The following is a 24,147-nucleotide window of genomic DNA, read 5'->3' on the forward strand; positions in this document are numbered from 1 at the left end:
AGGCTTACCCAGGGATGGACTGGCCATTGGGACTACAGGGAGTTTCCCGGTGGGCCGATGGCTAAGTGGGCCGGCTTCAGTGACAGCAGCCCGCCGCCTCCCTTCGCTCCTTTGTCTCTCCCTTCCTGCGGCACTCACCTCCTCTCCCTCCCCGCAGCGCTCAACTGGGGGGAGCAGAGAAGCAGGGGGAGGAGCAGAGAAGTAGGGGGGACAACAGAGGAGCATGGGGGGACAGACAGCTGACTCAACAGCTATGGTCTGGGAGTTTCTCACTTCTGCCTAATCTTGTCCCATAAGGGGGGGCACCGAACTGATTCTTTGCCCCGGGTGAAATAATGTCTAGCTTCTCCACTGGTACTGCCTTTAAGAGTACCAGTACCAGCCGCTCTACTCTAATAAAGTAGCATGGCTAATGAAGGGGGAAAGAGAGGGCTTGGGTGGCCGGGGGGGGGGGGGGGTGTCTGAGGGAGTTGTCCAGACACTTTGGGAGAGACCTGTCAAAGTGGGCCAGTCTGGATGAAGTCCAGGGCCAAATTTTTGTCCCAGTCCAGCCCTGGGCTTACCTGTAGGTAAAAGTGGTAGTACAGAGTTTACTACCACTTTAGGTATTTGTATACCTTTGTTGCTACTACCAGGTTTCTTTTTAGAGAAGCTTTGTGTGTGTGTGTGTGTTTTATTTTGAAGTAATAAGCCTGTGAGCCTGCAATAACTTCTAATAGCCAGGGAACCTTCTCTGTGTGCCCAACTAGCACTGGTTGGACTTGGGGCTAGGCATTGATTTACAGATAGGTGGAGCCCCAGGGCCAGTGGTTAGCCCTGAAGTAGGGTAAGTTGGGACTTCAGTAACAAATAAAACTAAATAAAATCAAGATCAAGAGTGAGCACAAAAGAGATGTAAAAGTTAAACATTTTAAAACGGCCATGAAAAGAAGGGGACAAGGGGATCCAATGGGTGAGACACCCCAGTTATCACAGTAACCAGTTTTTTTTTTCTTTTGTAAATGTAGCACTACCCCCGCAGGAGCTGCTGAGTATTTCGGGCGGCATGTTACCTCTATTTTCTCGCTGTCCAGGGTAGTAGAAGAGAGTTAAAAAAGTTCAATGTCCACACTTTTCACTTCTTTTTTGAAGATTTATTTGCAGAACTTGGTAAGAAAAGAAGAAATTGTTGGAGGGGTGGAAGGGTAAATAGGTAGGTAGGTTCAGGTGTATAATCTCAATTAGGAAACACTCCTGCTCCCAGCAAACAGTTCTCATTGCCACTCGAGCCAGAGTGGGTATTGCTCACCCGGATAGGACCCTCTCACTGGCCTAGCAGCCGGAATGGCGCACGGAATAAAGTACCGTCTCTGCCACAGACTTTCCCTTATGAGGAGACACTTTTGGTCCAGAATCCCCTAACACAGGATTCAGCACCCGGATCTCTCCAGATTAATTTCTGTAGAACTCAGATCTGACAGGCGATCACCATCAAGCCTCTCGGTGTACGGTGCATCCTTCGATGAAGTTTCCAGGCCTTCTCCCAAGATATCTGCCTCTTGCATGGTCCTCTCCAGGATAGGTCCTCCCCTGGCTTCCTTCATCAAGTGGCTTCCTCCCACGGGACAGACGGCACAGCATCACCTTAAAACTGCAGACCCAGTCTGACTACTGGGCCTACTTAGATAAACCACAACCCCGGACCAACGTGGTCCCGGAGTCAGGATTCAGGAGCACGCACCCCCTGGCCAGGTGTGCCACGAGGCGCGTGAGACGACAGACCGACGACCCCGGTCCAATGACTTCTGTCCCTTAAGTACCCCTCCCCAGCATGCACAGGGGAACTACCACTCCCCTGATTCGCTGCTGAGGGAGACACCCAATACAACCTGACTCTGCTACTGCCACCCTTGGCTTGGGATGGTAATAACACCCCCGGGCGAACAATGGTGGTTACTAGTGTTGAGCAGAATATGCCATATTCGATTTCGCGATATATCTCGAATATATATTCGAATATTCGAGATATATTCGCTAAATTCGAATATTCGTGATATTTTATCGAAATTAATTGAATGCGATTTTTCGCTATTGCGAATGCGAAAATAATTGCGATTTTTTTAATAACTGCGGTAGGAGCGCTCTGATTGGCTTAGAATATTCGTGATATTTTATCGAAATATCGCAACATGCGAATGCGATATTTATTGCGGAATTTCGAGATATGCTGGAGGAGCGCTCTGATTGGCTTAGAATATTCGTGATATTTTATCGAAATATCGCAACATGCGAATGCGATATTTATTGCGGAATTTCGAGATATGCTGGAGGAGCGCTCTGATTGGCTCAGAATATTCGTGATATTTTATCGAAATATCGCAACATGCGAATGCGATATTTATTGCGCAATTTCGAGATATGCTGGAGGAGCGCTCTGATTGGCTCAGAATATTCGTGATATTTTATCGAAATATCGCAACATGCGAATGCGATATTTATTGCGCAATTTCGAGATATGCTGGAGGAGCGCTCTGATTGGCTCAGAATATTCGTGATATTTTATCGAAATATCGCAACATGCGAATGCGATATTTATTGCGCAATTTCGAGATATGCTGGAGGAGCGCTCTGATTGGCTCAGAATATTCCTGATATTTTATCGAAATATCGCAACATGCGAATGCGAAATTTATTGCAGATATTTCGAAAACTGCTGTAGCAGCACTCTGAAATCGAATATGTATGATATTTTAACCAAAATACATATTGCGATTGCGATTTTTCGATCGCGCATGCGCAATTGCGCGAACAACACGCGACCATTTCCTGGAGCCTTGCCAGTTTCCAACTTATGATCGCAGTGTTGAGCAGAATATGCCATATTCGATTTCGCGATATATCTCGAATATATATTCGAATATTCGAGATATATTCGCTAAATTCGAATATTCGTGATATTTTATCGAAATTAATTGAATGCGATTTTTCGCTATTGCGAATGCGAAAATAATTGCGATTTTTTTAATAACTGCGGTAGGAGCGCTCTGATTGGCTTAGAATATTCGTGATATTTTATCGAAATATCGCAACATGCGAATGCGATATTTATTGCGGAATTTCGAGATATGCTGGAGGAGCGCTCTGATTGGCTTAGAATATTCGTGATATTTTATCGAAATATCGCAACATGCGAATGCGATATTTATTGCGGAATTTCGAGATATGCTGGAGGAGCGCTCTGATTGGCTCAGAATATTCGTGATATTTTATCGAAATATCGCAACATGCGAATGCGATATTTATTGCGCAATTTCGAGATATGCTGGAGGAGCGCTCTGATTGGCTCAGAATATTCGTGATATTTTATCGAAATATCGCAACATGCGAATGCGATATTTATTGCGCAATTTCGAGATATGCTGGAGGAGCGCTCTGATTGGCTCAGAATATTCGTGATATTTTATCGAAATATCGCAACATGCGAATGCGATATTTATTGCGCAATTTCGAGATATGCTGGAGGAGCGCTCTGATTGGCTCAGAATATTCCTGATATTTTATCGAAATATCGCAACATGCGAATGCGAAATTTATTGCAGATATTTCGAAAACTGCTGTAGCAGCACTCTGAAATCGAATATGTATGATATTTTAACCAAAATACATATTGCGATTGCGATTTTTCGATCGCGCATGCGCAATTGCGCGAACAACACGCGACCATTTCCTGGAGCCTTGCCAGTTTCCAACTTATGATCGCAGCGCAATCACACAGCAACATGGTTGGAAGCAATTTCACTAAGTCTGAGGAAAAGTTGCTGATTTGTGTAAGTATTTTGACCACTGTTATTTCATCATCTTCAACTGCATTTTAGTCTAGTTTAAAAGTTAGTATATATGATCAGATATTAGTATTTCACAAAAAATGTGTCTCCTGCTTTTACAAAACTACAAGTCCCAGCATGCCTGGACAGCTGCAGACACCCTGGTTGGCAAATGTGTATTTAGGCACTTTTCCTTGTTATTTAGCATAATGAATTTAACATTTTATTGGACATAGGACGTATGCGAACGTCCTGACTTCAGTGTCCTCAAGGCCCAAGGACGTTCGAATACATATTGCCCTTTAGATGTTGCAGAACTACAACTTCCAGCATGCCTGGGAATGCTGGCACTTCTAGTATTGTAAGTTCTGCAGGCCCACATTTTTCAGGCCTTTATGCACGGGTCTCTAAACTGTGGCACCCTAAATGCAGCAAAAGTAAAATTCTTAGCATGCACTGACAGACCGTGGCTGATGGGAGTAGTAGTTTTGCAACAGCTGGAGGTGGACTGGTCTTGAAACCCAGAGTTAGGTAACAAACCCGTAGTGTTTTGCAACCATTCTGCCTCCAGCTGGTTATTTTCTGTTGAAAAGCCTGTGGCGTGCAAAACACAACCCAAAAACTCCACCCGGTGCAAGGAAAAATTTGCACACACCTAAAGAGTGACATCACAAAAAACTGCGACGGTTGCATACGTCAGTGGTCCTCCGAAAAGGTCCCGTCTCTGACCCCCCGGGGCGTTAGGCTCCTGACAGGGAAAAGAGTTACTGTGGTCCATACAGCCGAAGCCATATGGACCCATCTCGGTCCAAGCAGCGCAATCAACACGCGAACAACACGCGACCATTTCCTGGAGCCTTGCCAGTTTCCAACTTATGATCGCAGCGCAATCACACAGCAACATGGTTGGAAGCAATTTCACTAAGTCTGAGGAAAAGTTGCTGATTTGTGTAAGTATTTTGACCACTGTTATTTCATTATCTTCAACTGCATTTTAGTCTAGTTTAAAAGTTAGTATATATTCATAATTATGCAAATGATAATGGCTGCTATATTTATGTAAAAAAGGTGGCGACGGAAATGGCAGTATATAAAATCTGTCATGTTACCCCTGTCATTGATTAATAAGGCGAGAATGCTTCCAATTGTTGAATAGCATACATTTATGTCATATATCCATAAGGCTGTCAACAAAAGTATTACAATATACTTTGTTCTTCATCTTGCAGAAGTTCCTGGAAACAGGATACGATGAGCTGCGGAGGCAGCAAGAAAAACAGGGAGTTATAAGCTCCCTGATTGAGGAACTAGGCGAAGAACACACTCGCATGGCGATCCTCAAAAAGTGGTCCGACCTGAAGAGGCGCCAGATGAACCGGGTCAGGCGTATCCGGAATAAATATCATCCTGGTAAGTTATTGGTCACAGTTATGTTTTTTTTTCCCTAAAGTGTATTTTGTGCGTGTACTCGAGAGAGGAGCCGGACTGCAGGAGTTGGGAGTAGGCAGGCCTCCCCCAGAGGTAATCTGCCACCTTTCTCCATGCCCCGGGTGGCAATGGCGGGTGTGAGGGGGTCCTCCCACACAGACCGTCCTACCTGCTCCGCTTCGAAGCCCCACGGGGCAGAGGGACTCCCTATAAGGGAGTGAGAGGATTTGCCCGCTCAACCAGCCCCGTTAGTCCTTCGCCTCTCTTTTTAGAGACCGCATGGTCAGAGTGCGTGCATGTTAACCCAATTGCGAGTGCGTGTGTAAGTGTGGTGGTTTTTGTGGGAGGGAGGTGGGCATACTAAGCGCAGGCTTACCTCGCATAGCACACCCACCGGGGGCCGAGCTGAGACCACCAAACTCAATTCACATGTAGCCGAGAGCGGGATCCGAACCCCTAGCTGCAGAGGTGAATGGCTTGTCAGCGCAGTGGCAATCGCGTTGAGCCAGCCCGGGTCCCTTGGGGACAGTTATGTAAGGTCATATGTAATTAATGTAAGGTCAGATGTTGTTAACCAAGACGCCATGTTGTTGTAACATATATCACCACCAGCCAAGGTATTCATAGTACTGTTGGAAAAAAACATGGGACAGCAGACAGGAACACAGAAGTTATGTGGGAACATACTTTTCCCATTGCTTTGCATGGGACTTTAAACAAAAAGCCCGACCCTCACCAATGGGGTTAGTTAATGGATAAATTAACGATCCTATACTTTAAGTGGACGTATAGATAACATGTGACCAAGTGTTATCGAAATATCTACAGCTGTTATGAAATAACATGTATTTCCCATAGAGTTGAATGGGACTTTAAAGAAAAACCCTGACCAAGGCAAATGGGGGTGGGTATGGGTTAAACCACCAATCCTATATTTGTGGCTGACATATAAGTAACCTGTGTGCCAAGTTTCATGTAAATATCTTTAGCCGTTTGGACGTGATGGTGGAACATACATACATACATGCACACACACGTTGAGTTTTATATATATAGATTCCCACTAAATTCCTGTGTTAGGCGTGGGGTTGTTATAGTAATCCTGCGTACTCCATCAAGTACTTTTTTTTAACATGAGATCGTCTGAACAAAACAAAGGAGACAAAAACAGCTCATTTTACCATGGTGGCAGCCCAGCTCACGCTCAGTCCCCTGTAGTGCCCACAAGACCCTTTAATATAACATTGTCCCATTGGTTAACTGTCTATATAAATTAATTTGTATTCATATACAATACAGTACACAGAATTTGCATACGTCATTAGAAAACATTTTTATAATATATGAACATTGTGTTATTATAGGAGCTCCGCTACCAACTGTGCGCCCCAAGCGCACAAGGCGACAGGCCGCAGAGGAGGAGCAGGAGGAGGATGTGGAAGAGGAGGAGAGGGATGAGGAGGAGCAGCCAGGGCCATCCACATCACCACCCCCAGTTCCTGTGGAGGAGCAAGAGGAGGAGCTGCACCCCCCCCCCCCGAAACTTCTGGTGGAGTAGTGGGTGACGAGGAAGAGGAGCAGGATGAGACGGTTAATTATACCGTCAATCAGGAGGGTAAATATGTGCACATATATTAATAAAATTTCAACAATAAAATGTAGCTCTAAAAATGGACAGCATTTAAAGCAGGGCTGTGGAGTCGGTAGATAAATTTTTCGACTCCGACTCCTCAGTTTTATGTACTTCAGACTCCGACTCCCCGACTCCCCGACTCCCCGACTCCGACTCCTCTGTATTAATATGCGAATGTATTTTATAGATTCCTTGAGGGAAAGAAACGCAAACTACCACAGGACTACTGGCTGGGAAGCCAACAGTCTACTGTATTGCACAGTTTAAGCAAAAGACAAACACAATGAAAACAATCAAGTGACTGGATAGTAGCAGCAGGCTTAAACATCAGGAACATGATCTTTAACAGTTCAAAAATACAGACCACATTATTTGGCTGTTTTAGAACCAAAACAAAGCTTATCTATAATGAACCCAAAAAAAAAATATGAAAAACCTAGAAATGGTTTATATTAATCTTGAAATGTAGTTCTAGGCTTAGCAAATGCAAATAAATGCAATGTAGAGTTCTAAGGAAGAGAATTGCCTCTGCCAGATCCTCTTTCATAGAGTCTCTTAAGTCAGACTTTATTATTTTTATGGCTGAAAATAATCTTTCGTAACGGTCTTTGAAATCCAAATGTTTTTTTCTTATATCCTAACAGTTCTAAAAAAGCTAGAGGTGAAACAAGCTGCCATGAAAAACCTGACGAAGAGAGTAATGGCAAATGAGCAGCAGATACTGTTTTTGATGCGCCAAAATCAACAACTGGTGCAACAACTGGCGAAAAACATGGATGAGGTGACAGAGCTTCAGAAGTTAATGTCCTAATTTTTTTTTTTTTTTTTTTAATAAAAAATGTTATATTTTGCAAAGGTTTCATTTCTTATTGAAATTGTTAGTTTTTTAAACACATCTAACTTCACATCTAACACATCAACATCAACATCAACATCAACATCAACACATCTAGCTTAATAATAACCGAAAACATTTTATACTATTACTAGCTGAATACCCGGCGTTGCCCGGTCTTCCTATCTTAACCTTTTGGGGAGGAAAATCATAGTAATATAAATATACCCATCTTTTATATAAGGGTGTTGGTAAGGGTTAATTTAACTGTTATATATTTTTATTTGGCATATAAGTAATATGTATAGCGGGTATTATTGAAATATCTCCAGGCGTACAGAAGTTATGTGGGAACATACATTTTCCATTGATTTGCATGGGACTTTAAAGGAAAACCCCGACCCTCACAAATGGGGGTAGTTAAGGGATAAATTAACTATCAGTGGTATCAGTGAACAGCAGTGGTAATAGGAGTATATATAGAGTGGGAATTAACTTTTTACATAGGTGTCTTGACAGAGCAGCAGCAGCAGTAGTAGTAGTAGTAGTAGATACAGAGTCATATCACTTGGGCAGGAGGTGCCATGATGAACAGCAGTGGTAATAGGAGTATATAGAGTGGGAAATTACTTTTGACATAGTTGTCTTGACTGAGCAGCAGCAGCAGCAGCAGCAGCAGCAGCAGTAGTAGTATTAGCAGTAGTAGTTGATACAGAGTCATATCACTTGGGCAGGAGTTGCCATGATGAACAGCAGTAGGAATAAGAGTATATAGAGTGTTAAACAACTGCTGACATAGGTGTATTGACTGGGCGGCAGCAGCAGCTGAAGCAGCAGTAGTAGTATTAACAGTAGTAGTTGATACAGAGTCATATCACATGGGCAGGAGTTGCCATGATGTACAGCAGTCTTAATAAGAGTATATAGAGTGTGAAATAACTGCTGACATAGGTGTATTGACTGGGCGGCAGCAGCAGCAGAAGCAGCAGTAGTAGTATTAACAGTAGTACTTGATACAGAGTCATATTACATGGGCAGGAGGTGCCATGATGAACAGCAGTAGGAATAAGAGTATATAGAGTGTTAAACAACTGCTGACATAGGTGTATTGACTGGGCGGCAGCAGCAGCTGAAGCAGCAGTAGTAGTATTAACAGTAGTAGTTGATACAGAGTCATATCACATGGGCAGGAGTTGCCATGATGTACAGCAGTCTTAATAAGAGTATATAGAGTCTGAAATAACTGCTGACATAGGTGTATTGACTGGGCGGCAGCAGCAGCAGAAGCAGCAGTAGTAGTATTAACAGTAGTACTTGATACAGAGTCATATCACATGGGCAGGAGGTGCCATGATGAACAGCAGTAGGAATAAGAGTATATAGAGTGTTAAACAACTGCTGACATAGGTGTATTGACTGGGCGGCAGCAGCAGCTGAAGCAGCAGTAGTAGTATTAACAGTAGTAGTTGATACAGAGTCATATCACATGAGCAGGAGGTGCCATGATGAACAGCAGTAGGAATAGGAGTATATAGAGTGTCAAATAACTGCTGACATAGGTGTATTGACTGGGCGGCAGCAGCAGCAGCAGAAGCAGCAGTAGTAGTATTAACAGTAGTACTTGATACAGAGTCATATCACATGGGCAGGAGGTGCCATGATGTACAGCAGTCTTAATAAGAGTATATAGGGTGTGAAATAACTGCTGACATAGGTGTCTTGACTGGGCAGCAGAAGCAGCAGTAGTAGTATTAACAGTAGTAGTTGATACAGAGTCATATCACATGGGCAGGAGGTGCCATGATGAACAGCAGTAGGAATAAGAGTATATAGAGTGTTAAACAACTGCTGACATAGGTGTATTGACTGGGCGGCAGCAGCAGCAGAAGCAGTAGTAGTAGTATTAACAGTAGTAGTTGATACAGAGTCATATCACATGGGCAGGAGTTGCCATGATGTACAGCAGTCTTAATAAGAGTATATAGAGTGTGAAACAACTGCTGACATAGGTGTATTGACTGGACGGCAGCAGCAGCAGAAGCAGCAGTAGTAGTATTAACAGTAGTACTTGATACAGAGTCATATCACATGGGCAGGAGGTGCCATGATGAACAGCAGTAGGAATAAGAGTATATAGAGTGTTAAACAACTGCTGACATAGGTGTATTGACTGGGCGGCAGCAGCAGCAGAAGCAGTAGTAGTAGTATTAACAGTAGTAGTTGATACAGAGTCATATCACATGGGCAGGAGGTGCCATGATGAACAGCAGTAGGAATAGGAGTATATAGAGTGTCAAATAACTGCTGACATAGGTGTATTGACTGGGCGGCAGCAGCAGCAGCAGAAGCAGCAGTAGTAGTATTAACAGTAGTAGTTGATACAGAGTCATATCACATGAGCAGGAGGTGCCATGATGAACAACAGTAGGAATAGGAGTATATAGAGTGTCAAACAACTGCTGACATAGGTGTATTGACTGGGCGGCAGCAGCAGCTGAAGCAGCAGTAGTAGTATTAACAGTAGTAGTTGATACAGAGTCATATCACATGGGCAGGAGTTGCCATGATGTACAGCAGTCTTAATAAGAGTATATAGGGTGTGAAATAACTGCTGACATAATTGTCTTGACTGATCCAAAGGAGTCATGGGAGAAAATCATGTGGTCAGATGAGACTATAATATAATTTTTTGATCATAATTTCACTAACCGTGTTCGGAGGAAGAATAATGATGAGTACCATGCCAAGAACGCCATCCCTAATGTGAAGCATGGGGGTGGTAGCATCATGCTTTGGTGGTGTTTTTCTGCACATGGGACAGGGTGACTGCACTGTATTAAGGAGAGGATGACCGGGGCCATGTATTGCAAGATTTTGGGCAACAACCTCCTTCCCTGAGTTAGAGCTTTGAAGATGGGTCGAGGCTGGGTCTTCCAACATGAGAATGACCCAAAGCACACAGCCAGGATAACCAAGGATTGGCTCTGTAAGGAGCATATCAAGGTTCTGGCGTGGCCTAGCCAGTCTCCAGACCTAAACCCAATAGAGAATCTTTGGAGGGAGCTCAAACTCCGTGTTTCTCAGCGATAGCCCAGAAACATGACTGATGTAGAGAAGATCTGTGTGGAGGAGTGGGCCAAAATCCCTCCTCCAGTGTGTGCAAAGCTGGTGTAAAACTACAAGAAATGTTTGACCGCTGTAATTGCAAAGAAAGCCTACTGTACCAAATATTAACATTGATTTTCTCTGATGTTGAAATAGTTATATTCAGCACTGTAAATACATCAGGTCCGGGGCTTCATCAGGGAATGCATGGCAAGGGACCCTTCAGCGCCCTGAACCGACGACGGGTGCCAGAAAGTCACCGCCGATCCAGGACTCATTCATCTTTATGAATGTGAGTCTGTCCATGGAGTCTGTGGACAGACGGGTCCTCTTGTCCGTGACCACCCCACCTGCCGCGCTGAATGTCCGCTCAGATAGTACGCTGGAGGGGGGGCAAGACAATAACTCCAGCGCATACTGAGCGAGCTCGCGGCAGGTGTCCAATCTGGCAACCCAGTACTCCATGGGGTCGTCGGTGCTCATACTGTCAGAAGCACCGACGGACGCCATGTAGTCTGCCACCATGTGGGCCAGCCGCTGGTGGTGACTGCTGCTGCTGCTGCTGGTGGTGGTACTGGGTCGCTCGGTTTGGAAGAACATCCTCATCTCTTCCATTAGGTCCCCTGCTCGGCTGCAGCTGGGTGCAGCCACCTGCTGGGTGAGATGAGGGGGGACAACTGGAGGCCGGGGAGTTGCCTGCTCCAACCGTCTGACAATGGCTGCCTGCAGTTCCTCCATCCGGTGCTGCCTCCGGCTGGCTGGGATGAACTGCTCCAGTTTCCCCTTGCACCTGGGATCCAAAAGGGTGGCCATCCAGAAATCATCCCTCGTCTTGATGGTCTTAACCCGGGGGTCCCTCCTGAGGCATCTCAGCATGTGGGCAGCCATGGGGAAGAGCACAGCCCGCTGTGACTCCTCAATGCTGGCCAGGTGAATGAGGTGCGACTCTTCTTCCCTGAGGCGCTGCTGGTCAAACTCAGACATGCCCAACCCCCGGACTATCGGTGCCCCCAACACCGGCTCTCCCTCCTGACCAGGCCCTGACTCCGGGACGACACCAGCAACCACCTCCTCCTCCTCTTCATCATCATCCTCCTCCTCCTCCTCCTCCTCCTGGTCCTGGCCCTGGTCTCGGTGGAGCATTGCTGACTCCTCCTGCTCCACCAAGGCACTCTCCCCAGCCTCGAGCAGGCGATCTAGTGTCCTCTCCAGCATGAACAGTATTGGCAGCACGCTATTGAGGCCAATTTGCTCACTGCTGACCATCTTGGTCGCCTGCTCGAAGGAGGACAACACTTGGCAGACCTGGTTTATCTGCCCCCACTGCGCACAGGCGATGAAAGGGAGTTGTGGTGAAGCCCTCTCAGTGCCTAGTTCCATCAGGTACTCCCTCACCGCCCTTTGCTGCTCCCACAACCTCTTCAGCATGTGGAGGGTGGAGTTCCACCGCGTCACACTGTCCACAATCAGCCTGTGAAGGGGCAGATTGTACTTCCGCTGCAATTTGGACAGGGACGCGGTAGCGGTTGGGGAGCGCCTGAAGTGGCTGGCAATCCTACGCGCCTTTGCCACAATGTCACTCAACCCTGGATAAGTGCGCAGGAACTTCTGCACCACCAGGTTGAGGACATGTGCCAGACAGGGCACGTGCGTCAGACTGCCAGCATGGAGGGCGGCGAGTAGGTTGCTGCCGTTATCGCAGACAACCATACCTGGCTGGAGCCTTCGGGGTGTCAGCCACTTCTGGACCTGAGCTTGAAGTGCTTTCAGCACTTCTTCTCCAGTGTGTCTCCGGTCCCCTAAACTAACAAGCTGGAGCACGGCCTGACAGCGCACGTGCCCCACACTTGAGTAGCTACGGGGGCGCTTGCTGGGAGGCTCAGCAGCTGCGGAGACAGTGGCTTGAGGGAGACCAGCAGTTCTCCCCTGGACACCCCGGGGCGGCACCACAAGATCGGTTGCCGACGATCCCTCACCGACGCCTCGGAGGGAAACCCAATGGGCCGTGAAGCTGATGTAGCGTCCCTGCCCATGCCTGCTGGTCCAGCCATCCATTGTCAGATGAACCCTGTCGCTGACAGCGTGATCCAGCGACAGGGTTACATTCTGCACAATGTGCTGGTGTAGGGCAGGGACACCAGTCCTGGCAAAGAAATGGCGGCTGGGGACACGCCATTGGGGTTGGGCCTGCTCCAACATCTGCCTGAAGGGGTTGCTGTCAACTATGTTGAAGGGCAGCAGATGTTGGGCAATAACCCTTGCCAGGAGCCCATTGAGGGAACGCACACGTCGGTCTCCAGGGGGGAAGGGAGTGGTGCGGTCAAAGGCGTCTGAAATCGACGCCTGGCGCCGGACGGCAGTGCGGGACACAGACGTGGAGGGTGCTGTGGAAGTAGAGGTCTGGCTGCCGGTACCAGTACCTCTACTAGAGGGAGCGGGGGGGCATGACCTGCTGGAAACAGATGAAGATGTGGCAGGGGCTGCTGTACCCTGCTCACTTGTGGTGGTGGCGCTGCTACCACCACCACGCTTCATCTCGTCATACAACGCCCAGTGGTTTATCCTCAGGTGCTGGTTCAGGGCTGTGGTACCCACCCGAGCCAAACACTTCCCTCTCTTCACCCTCACTTTACAAATCCGGCAGATGGCCACGGTAGGGTTGTCTGCCACCAGGGTAAAGAAATTCCAGACAGGTGACTTCAGCACCGCCCTCCTGTCAGATGGGGTGACGCTTACTTGCACCTGCTGGGACTCGGTGCGCACAGGTGGAGCTGCCTGCTGCTGCTGCTGCTGCTGCTGCTCCTCCTCCTGACACCTCCTGCTGCCATCACCAGTGGAGACCCTGACGATGGTCTCCCTGGTGGTGACCTGGCGCACCGTTTCACCAGGGTGCCTACCTTCCCCGTCGTCACTGACGTAGTGAGCCGACGCGTCAGATGGCAACCATGATGGGTCACCCTCTTCGCCCCCAGAGATGTCAGACCAAGGGCTGAGATGTGTTGGTCTGAGGGAACCACGTGACATGGAGCCTCTAGCCTGGCTCCGCTGTCCCCTCACCCACGCCTGGGTCTGACTAGGTGCTGCTGTTTCCTGCACCAAAACAGCAGCACCAGTTTGAAGGGATGTCTCTGGGATACTGCCAGCAGGTATCCCATCCTCCTCATCCATCCCTTCAAAAAGGTCCTGACCATCAGGACAGAGCTGGAGGTCTGCCTGATGCATGGCCTCCCCCAAGAGATCCCTCTCACTGTCGCTGTCGAACAGTAAGATGCTGGACTCTTGGGGGCTGGGGGGGGGTAGTACAGGCACCGGTGTAATGGTGGTACTACTGTGAGTCGGGACCGACGACTCAGTGGCACTGCTGTGCCCCATGTAGTCCACCACTACTTGAGCCTGAGATGGCAATATCGGGCGGCTGCCCGATGGGAAGAACTCCCGGATCAGGCGTACTCCCCTTGCACCCGATCCTCTACCACTAGTAGGGGCACGAGAGGTACCCCGTGCTGGCAGCGATCCAGCACTGGGAGTAACTCCCCTACCCCTGCTGCCACGGCCACGGATGCCGCTCATTATTGCTAATATGTGTGTGGGGGGGGTAAACTTTATTGGGGGGGGTAAATGTGAACAAAATGTGTTTTTGTGTATTTTTTACAAGACAGGCACGCAGACAAAGACGTACACAGACAGCTACTAAACTATAAGAAAAGTAGTACACCAGACAAGGACTACAAAATTAAAGAAAAAAAAAAAAAGCACTAAACAAACACTAACTTTTTTTTTTTTTTTTTTTTTTAAACACAAAACACAGACACTAAACACACACTAAGCTAAGCTAGATGAAATAAATGTACACTAACAGTGTGTACACTTACTACACAAAATTTAACTAAACTGAACACAAAACTTAGCTTTTATAAAAGCTCTTTAGGGAAAACTAAACAAAATTTGAACTGAGATGCCTATCAAATATCACTGAACAGCGAACCTGCAAGATCTAACAGTAACACAAGATGAACAAAACTTAGCTTTTAGAAAAGCTCTTTTATAAAGCTCAGCAAAATGTGTTCTGAAATCTCTTGCAAATATAACTGAACAGGGAGGATTGCAGGATCAAACAGTAACACAAATGAAAAAAACAGCACAAAACAGCACAAAACGTAGCTTTGAAAAAAGCTCTTGGGTCTATTGCTTTGAAAAAAGCAGTTGATATACTGGAAAAGATCCACTGGAATCACTAAATAGCAATGCTGGTGATGATCTAAATCAATCAAGAACAAAGACACAGGAAACCAGGAACACAGAAACAGCCTCCACACTCTATAGCCAGCTTCTGAATCTGCAATGAAATGGTGCTGGGAGTGAGCTTATATAATGTCCATGCAGGCAGGTTCCTATTGGTTGCTAACCTGTGACGAGTGTGGAAGGAGAACTCTGATTGGCTCTGATGCAAAAGGGCGGAGCAAATAATCGCGCAATATTCCTATTGCCGAATATTCGCATTGCGAATATTCGGCAATATAAAATGATCGCTTCAGCTACTCGGCCCAATGGCTCTAATCATACCAGCAATGCTTTCAGACGTCTATGGAGATCACTAGGATGTGATCTGTTTTAAAAATGAAACTGTAAAAATCGCTCTGATGCGGAAGATCGGGGCGAGGAAAATAATCGCGCGATATTGCGTTTGCCGAATAATCGCATTGCGATCTTTCTGGAAAATTCAATGAACGCTTCAGCTACTCGGCCCAGGGTCTCTAATGATACCAGCAATGCTTTTAGACGTCGATGGAGATATCTAGGATGTGATCTGATTAAAAAAAAAAATTGTAAAAAATCGAATATTCGGAATTGCGAATATTCACCGCGAATTTCGAAATATAGCGCGATTTCTCGAATATGCTATATTCGAGTCGAATATTCGCAATGCGAATATTCGTGAGCAACACTAGTGGTTACTCCCAGCACAGCCATGGCTGGAACAGAGGCTAAATTGCCCATAATTACACTTGTCTGAGTTAATTAACAACTCAGACCCCCTCTAAATTTAAAGCAGCGCCTGTTCAACAGGAGCAGGCCGCTACATAAAATGATATAAAAAAAATGTTTTTGTTGCTGGGGGGCTATTGTTTCTGGGGGAATCTACTGTTGGTGGTGAAGGGGTCTGTTGCTGCTGGCTGTGGTGGATCTATTTTACTGCTTTTCTTGGTATCATTAATAAATTCCATACAAATTACTTAGCACCACAAAATGATACTTGGCTCTGTATTCTCTAAAGGGGGCAGTACTGGGAGGTGGGTAGGGGGTAGAACCAGGGGACGGTGCTCGGAGGTGGCTAGGAGATCAGAGACAAAAGGTGACTCAGAAGGGGGGGAATTCCTGCACCTATTTTCTTAAAAAAAAGCCCAGAAGCTAATTATTAGACATGTACAATTAGTTTCGTTATGAAATTGTTTTCGGACGAAATTCTGCATATTCGTTAATTCAGAAGCATCTGAATGAACGAAAGACTCTTTTGACGAATGCATACATTTTTTTTTTTCAGAAAGAACGAAAATCCGAAATAACGATAATACAAAAGAATGAAAATACAAAAGAATGAAAAAAAAAATCAATTAACTTTTTCATATTTTCTATTATAATTTATTAACTATTATTATTGTTTTTATCATTATTTATCATTTTTAAACAATTAAAGAGGAGTTCCACCTGGGGAATTTTTTTTTCTTTTTAAAGTCAGTGAGTTTTAATACATGGACACTTACCTTTCCAGGGTGCCCACGACGCAAAAAAAAACAGGTCCCTGTTCCCTCCTCCCCCTGAAAGGTGCTAAATGTGGCACCAGAGGGGGGGAATTAGGCAAATAAGTGGAGGTTCCACTTTTGGGGGAACTTCACTTTAAATTATAGGTATTGGAATTTTATTTCCAATTTGGCTAAAGTAACTGTTAAGCCTCATACAAACGGTCGGACTTCAAACAAACTTTTCCGTGGATTTTTGTTTGAAGGGCATTGGCTGTGAACTTGGTATGCATACACACGGCAGGACTTTTTCAGCAAACTTTCCCAAAATCACGTGGTTTTTCAGTTCTTTTCTGCTCTTTACCGCCACCCTTTGGTCAACTTTTGCTATTGTTGGTTGATTTTAACATTGGTTTTGAGCATGCGTGTTTGTACTTTGGACAAAAGTCCGATGGACTTCTGTACACATGATAGGACTTTGCAGCGTAGGACTTTTGTTGCCGAAAAGTTTGTCCGTTTGCAGAGCAAACTTTTGTATGATGAAAACCGACACACGGTCGGATTTTTTTGGAAAACCTGCTCATTTTGAAGTTTCTTGTCAAAAAGTCCGACCGTGTGTACGGGGCTTAGTGAACATAACGAATAGGAATGCATCCGAAATTACGATTTAACGGAAGTAACGCATGCCGCATCTAAACGGATGGATATGAATGAACGTAATGAATACGAATGCATAAGAAAAATGTAATGCTGCATCTACACTAATGGAACTGAAGGAATACAAATGCTTCCAAAGTTACGAAGAATCCAAAGTAACGAATGCCGATTATAATGAATGATCCAATAAACGAAAAAAAAGAAAACTAATTAAAGGAGTTGTAAAGGAAACATTTTTTTTGCTGAAATGACTGTTTACAGGGTATAGAGACATAATAGTTATCTGATTCCTTTTAAAAATGATTAAAAATAGATAAAAATCAATCATATAATGTACCTGCAGTTTCTAGTTTTGTTTTTGCATGTTGTTTCCTGCTTCTGTGCTGTACAGAGCCACAGAGCCAATACAGGGCAGTGATGGTTTGGAAAACGAAACTGATTGGTGCTGTGGGGTCTTAGACACACAGTAATCACACCTCCTTGATTAGTGACCACAGAGAGAAAGCTCCCAGCACTGTGGTTATCAGGAAACAGACAACCAGGAAGTGTGGAGATCAGAAAATAATTAAAGCAACTTGAGAGCAAAAACTAACAATGAGGACATGAAAACAGCACTGCATTAAGGTAAAGGAAGCTATTAAGATATAAAAAAAATTCCTTTACAAACCCTTTAAACTAAAATAAACACATTTTTCAGTAGCGCACATGTCTACAATCATGTACATGGCAGTGTTAACTTTAGGTTACACAGCCACTCTCCATTTGCTCCAAGACGTTTACTTACCCGCTCACACAGGCAGCTCCATCACTCCCTATTTATCCCTGTGGAAAGGTCGTCTATCTTGCATCCCAAGATGCTCCATAGGAATGAACAGAATTTTTCCAGGCATGTGCAGGAGTGATGAAACAAGTGGCAGAGTTTGCTGCTGAGGCTCTCCTGCAGCCAGTGCCGATCCTGACCTCCCTGGGGCCCTAAGCAAAATGACATGTCACATTAAAGTTGAGAAGCGGGGGGAGGGGGTGTTCTGCTGTCGGACATGACATCTTACATTAAAGTGAGAAGCGGGGGGGGGTGACTTCTTACCTCTTCTCCCATGCAGCCAGCAAGTTGAGAGTAGGGTGACCACATTTCCAAACTGCCACATTCAGGGACACCCTGCCCCCCCTCACCTTCCCCAAAAAAGATGAGAGGGGGGTGGGTGGAAATGTAGTTTTGGGGTTGGCGGGGAATTTGGCGGCGGGTTATTTGTCAGCTGAATGTGCCACTTGCCACCAGATGCAGTGCCGCTTGCCAACCATAGCCTGCCACCAGTTGCAGTGCTGCTGTCACTCCCTCTGCATGAGCCACGTGCATTGAAGGAAAGGAGTGGAGTCGCTATCTGGAGAGTGAAGATCACACCAGTCCCTGCTGTTTGCCGCTGGGTTCCCGGAGAAGGAGGAGGTGCCGAGGTGGGTGGGGACAGCAGCGCTGCACTAGGCGCAGGCCTCGCTCCCGGGCATCACTGTCTGAAAGTAAACTGTCACTGGTTGCAAGACACCAGGCAGCACTGGCCCTAGCAACCAGTTCCGGAAAAGTAGTTACTAGTTAGTAGGGGGTGACTGTGTGCTCTATTTCATTCCGGGACACTGTATTGTCCCGGAATGAAGGTCCCCGGGACCCAGGACAGACATGCCAATTGCGGGACAATCCCAGGCAATCCGGGTCACGTGGGCACCCTAGTTGAGAGGCGGGGGGAGGGGCTGAAAATGACTTCTCACTAGGCGGGGCCTCTAGTAATTTGGGGGGGGGCCCTCCGCAGCTTGCATAGTGAGCCTAAAGGACGGATCGGCCCTGCCTGCACCCCATAGACCACACAACATAAATCTGGCAGCAGGAGAATGGACAGCTACTGTAAGTAAAGGACTTATCAGGAAGGGGGTATCCTAAAGAATAACTACATGAAATAATACTTAGCCTTTATATCCTTATAATAAACAGCTGCATGAAATCGAGAGCTGTGAACACTGTAATAAAGATAAAAGGGCCGCATACAAATAACTTAGTATTAAAATACACCATTATAAGTGAACTACAGAAACCATTTTGGACAATGATGATGTATTTGGCCATATGACAATTAATCAATAAACTAATTTGCTTCAGTTGATGAAATCTTAAATAGCATGCCTTGTTTTTTTTTTTAAATCATCTGAAATTGTGTTGTCACTTCACTTTCACTTCATCAAGTAGGACGCTATCCAGGAGGCCATCATGGCTGCCATGTGTTTGCGCTTACTGAGAAGCTATTACTACAAGTACATGCAGTAAGAAGTGGAATTGTCTCACGATGGAGCATCCACTTAACATTCAGATGAGCCGTATGGGATAGCACTCTCCCTGAGTGGAAGCCAAACAAAGTTCTATATAAGTCCGTCATCTGTTGCCCCATGATATGGCATGGACCTTGCTCTACAGCCTTGTGGAATGAATAAGAAGAGGTGGAGACCTTAATGAATGGAGATTGGTTGTCCAGCAAGACTGTTAATCTCGGGAAAGTCATCTTGGGCAGTATTTGCCCACCCATTACATGTCAAATAAGCCAGGGGGCCCTTCTCACTGACCTCCATGGTTACCTCCCAATAGAAGATTTACTGCTTGGTGACCCAGGCTTGGGCCTGCTGCAGCCATCCGGGTCTCAGGCCATTAAGCAGTAAATCTTGCTTTTCAAGCCTCTTGTGTCACGTTAGACACTTGGGCTCCAAGCTGCAATGACAGAAGACAAGCAGTGGGCAGGCAGTTACACTTGTGAGAATTTAAAGCCCTCTTGTGCTCTCCTTTACTGAACCTCTCCTCCTTCTTTTACCCCCATTGTTCCTCAGCTCGCCCACACATTACCAGCCCCATTCATCCTGCATGGAGAAGAAAGGGAGGATGAGTCTGATTTTATTCAGCCATTGTGGGGAAGAAATGCAAAACACGAACGGGAAAGTATGTTATTGTTTCCAACAAACTGGACAAGGAGAGGAACGAGAGAAGAGTTCAAAGGCAAGGCCTAGCAAGTTTTCTCAAACCATCTTCATCGTGTATTTAGTAATACCTGAAAGACGACATCTAAGAACCTCTAGTATCTACCTATCTTATTTGCTTTCTTTCTTTTCTACCTTTCTGTTTTATATATATAGGGGCAGATTCACAAAAGAATTACGCCGGCGTATCTCTTGATACGCCGCGTAATTTCAAATTTTGCGCGTCGTATCTTTGTTTTGTATCCACAAAACAAGATACGACGGCATCTCGGATGGATCCGACAGGCGTACGTCTTAGTACGCCGTCAGATCTCAGGTGCATTTTTACGGCGGTCGGTAGGTGGCATTTCCGTTGATTTCCGCGTCGAGTATGCAAATGAGCTAGTTACAGCGATCCACGAACGTACGTCCGGCCGGCGCATTTTTTTTTACGTCGTTTGCGTTCAGCTTTTTCCGGCGTATAGTTAAAGCTGCTATATGGAGGCGTACTCAATGTTAAGTATGGCCGTCCTTCCCGCCTCAAATTTAGAATTTTTTACATTGTTTGCGTAAGTCGTTCGCGAATAGGGATTTGCGTAGAATGACGTCACCGTCGTAAGCATTGGCTTGTTTCGGTTTAATTTCGAGCATGCGCACTGGGATACCCCCACAGACGGCGCATGCGCAGTAGAAAAAAAACGTCAATTACGTCGGGTCACAACGTATTAACATAAAACACGCCCCATCACATAGATTTGAATTGCGCGCCCTTAGGCCGGGAGAATTACGCTATGCCGCCGTAACTTTAGAGGCAAATGCTTTGTTGATACAGCATTTGCCTCTCAAAGTTGCGGCGGCGTAGCGTTACTAGGATATGCTACGCCTGCATAAAAATACGATCCGCTACGTGGATCTGGCCCATACTGTATATGTGTGTATATATATATATATATATATATATATATATATATATATATATGTCTCTTTAATTCTGTCCCTCTCTCTTCTATCTATCCATCGATCTATCTATTTATCTATCTATCTATATCTATCCTATTCCATTCTGTTTATTTATCCCTTCTTATATTTTTTTTCTTTCTATCTATCTATCCATCTATCTATAAACTGTATTATAATCCAAGGCATAATTTTTTCTTTTTTATCAGTGTAAAAAGTAAACACCAAAAAACCTATTCAAATGGGACACCAATGTAGCGCTACCCCCTTATGCCGCGTACACACGATCATTTTTTGGCATGTAGAAAAAACAAAGTTTTTCCAACTTCATCATTAAAACGACCTTGCCCACACACCATCGTTTTAAAAAAATGCTCTAGCAAAGCGCGGTGACCTACAACACGTACGACTGCACTATAAAGGGGAAGTTACATGCGGATGGCGCCACCCTTGGGGCTGCTTTAGCTGATTTTGTGTTAGTAAAAGACGATTCGCGCTTTTCTGTCTGTTACAGCGTGATGAATGTGCTTACTCCATTATGAACGGTAGTTTTACCAGAACAAGCGCTCCCGTCTCATAACTTGCTTCTGAGCATGCGCGGGTTTTTAACGTCGTTTTAGCCCACACACGATCATTTTTTACAACCCAAAAAAAGACATTGTTTAAAACGTCGTTAAAAAATGCAGCATGTTCGAATTTTTTTTTGGTCGTTTTTCAGAAGCCGAAAAATTATGTGAAGCCCACACACGATCATTTTAAATGACATTTTTTTAAAACAACATTTTTTTCATGCCGAAAAATGATCGTGTGTACGCGGCATTAGGCTTGAGTCACATCTATGCATTTTTAGTGCTCTTGAATTTTGCATATTTGGTCTACAGAACGTGTTAAAGTGGGTGTAAACCGACTTTGACAACTTGCACCTACAGGTAAGCCTAGATTAAAGGGGTTGTAAAGGTACCATTTTTTTCTCCCTAAATAGCTTTCTTTACCTTAGTGCAGTCCTCCTTCACTTACCTCATCCTTCCATTTTGCTTTTAAATGTCCTTATTTCTTCTGAGAAATCCTCACTTCCTGTTCTTCTGTCTGTAACTCCACACAGTAATGCAAGGCTCCCTGCTGTGGAGTGTCGTGCTCGCCCCCTCCCTTGGACTACAGGAGAGTCAGGACGCCCACTAACACACAGCTCCCTTTCTCTATCTGCAAAGTAGAGAGCGTCCTGACTCTCCTGTAGTTCAAGGGAGGGGGCGAGCATGACACTCCACAATTTTTCTTGGCGGAAATTCCAACAGAAAAATTCCGATGGGGCATACACGCGGTCGGAATTTCAGACCAAAAACTCACATCTGACATTTCTTGTCGGAATTTCCAATCGTGTGTACGCGGCTATAAAGAGGATCTCCAGGCTCCTTCAGAAAAAATTTAAGTCAGCAGCTACAAATACTGTAGCGACTGACCTTTAATATTAGGACACTTACCTGTCCAGGAATCCAGCAGTGTCCTCACCCGAGCTGATTTTTCAATCGTCTATCGGGTGCTGCCACTGCCCTTTCCACTAAGAGAAACCAACATTAATCCTGGTATGTTGTATAAGGCTGGATTCACAACTATGCAGTTTTAGTGCTTTTTGCATTTTGCAGATTTGCACTACAGTTCATGTAACTTAGGGCCAGATTCACAGTGGAGATACGACGGCGTTTCTCCTGATACGCCGTCGTATCTCTGTTTCTATCTATGCGACTGATTCTAGAATCAGTTACGCATAGATATCCCTAAGATCCGACATGTGTAATTGTTTTACACTGTCGGATCTTAGGATGCAATACCGTGGCCGCCGCTGGGGGGAGTTTGCGTCGTAAACCAGCGTCGGGTATGCAAATTAGGAGTTACGGCGATTCACGACGGATATTCGCATCCGCTACGTCGCCGCTAGTCTAGTTTCCCGTCGCAAAGTTAGTCGTTTTTTTTGCTGCCCTAACTTTAGTCAGCAAGCGTATCGCTGTCTAAAGTATGGCCGTCGTTCCCGCGTCGAAATTAAAAATTTAACGTCGTTTGCGTAAGGCGTCCGGGAATACGCTACGCGCGTCGCAGTTAAAAAAAAATTACGTCACGGCGCGCAAAGCACGGCGGGAGTTAAGAAACGGAGGATGCGCAGTAGGTCCGGCGCGGGAGCGCGCCTAATTTAAATGGCATATGCCCATTTAAATTGGCCCGCCTTGCGCCGGAGGCCGCCGGCGTAGTTTTCATCGCAAGTGCTTGGTGAATCAGGCACTTGCGATGAAAAATTGCGGCGGTGTAACGTATCTAGGATTTGTTACGCCGCCGCGATTCTACGTGAATCTGGCCCATGGTTTCCTATGGGCAAGTCTGCAAAATGCAAAAAGCACTAAAAATGCCATAGGTGTGAATCCAGCCTAACCCCTTGTTTCTTAGGACTTACAGGTACGTCCTAGGAATGGAAAGTGGATAAAAACCTGACAGAGGTTTAAACTGTTTCCTATTTTGTTCAAATCTAAAGATTTTTGTTTTTATTTGTTTGGCAATATTAGCATACAGTTTAATTGCATTTGAAAATATTAAAATTACAACATGTTTTGACTTTAGATAAATTTTAAATAAAACCTAAATTTACAGTTGGTAAATGTACAAATTCTCGCTACTATGCAATTTCACAATGTAAAGAAAATATTGCAAATATGGAATACAGAAACATTTATTTTAATTTTTTTTATAACATTTACATTTTAGAATTTTTATTCGCTATTTCAAACCTTTCTCAACTGTTTCTACCTCCATTCTTAGTTCATTGATAAAACACAGTAAGGTAGATTCCAGAGACAGAACACTGGGCTCCGTCATCTGTACCCATACAGTCGTAAAAGTATTCAGATGTGATAGCGTCACTTTATTTAACCACTTAACCCCCGGACCATATTGCTGGTCAAAGACCAGAGCACTTTTTGCGATTCGGCACTGCGTCGCTTTAACTGACAATTGCGCGGTCGT

This window comes from Rana temporaria, chromosome 2 (genome assembly GCF_905171775.1).
Source record: "Rana temporaria chromosome 2, aRanTem1.1, whole genome shotgun sequence".
Taxonomy (NCBI): Eukaryota; Metazoa; Chordata; class Amphibia; order Anura; family Ranidae; genus Rana; species Rana temporaria.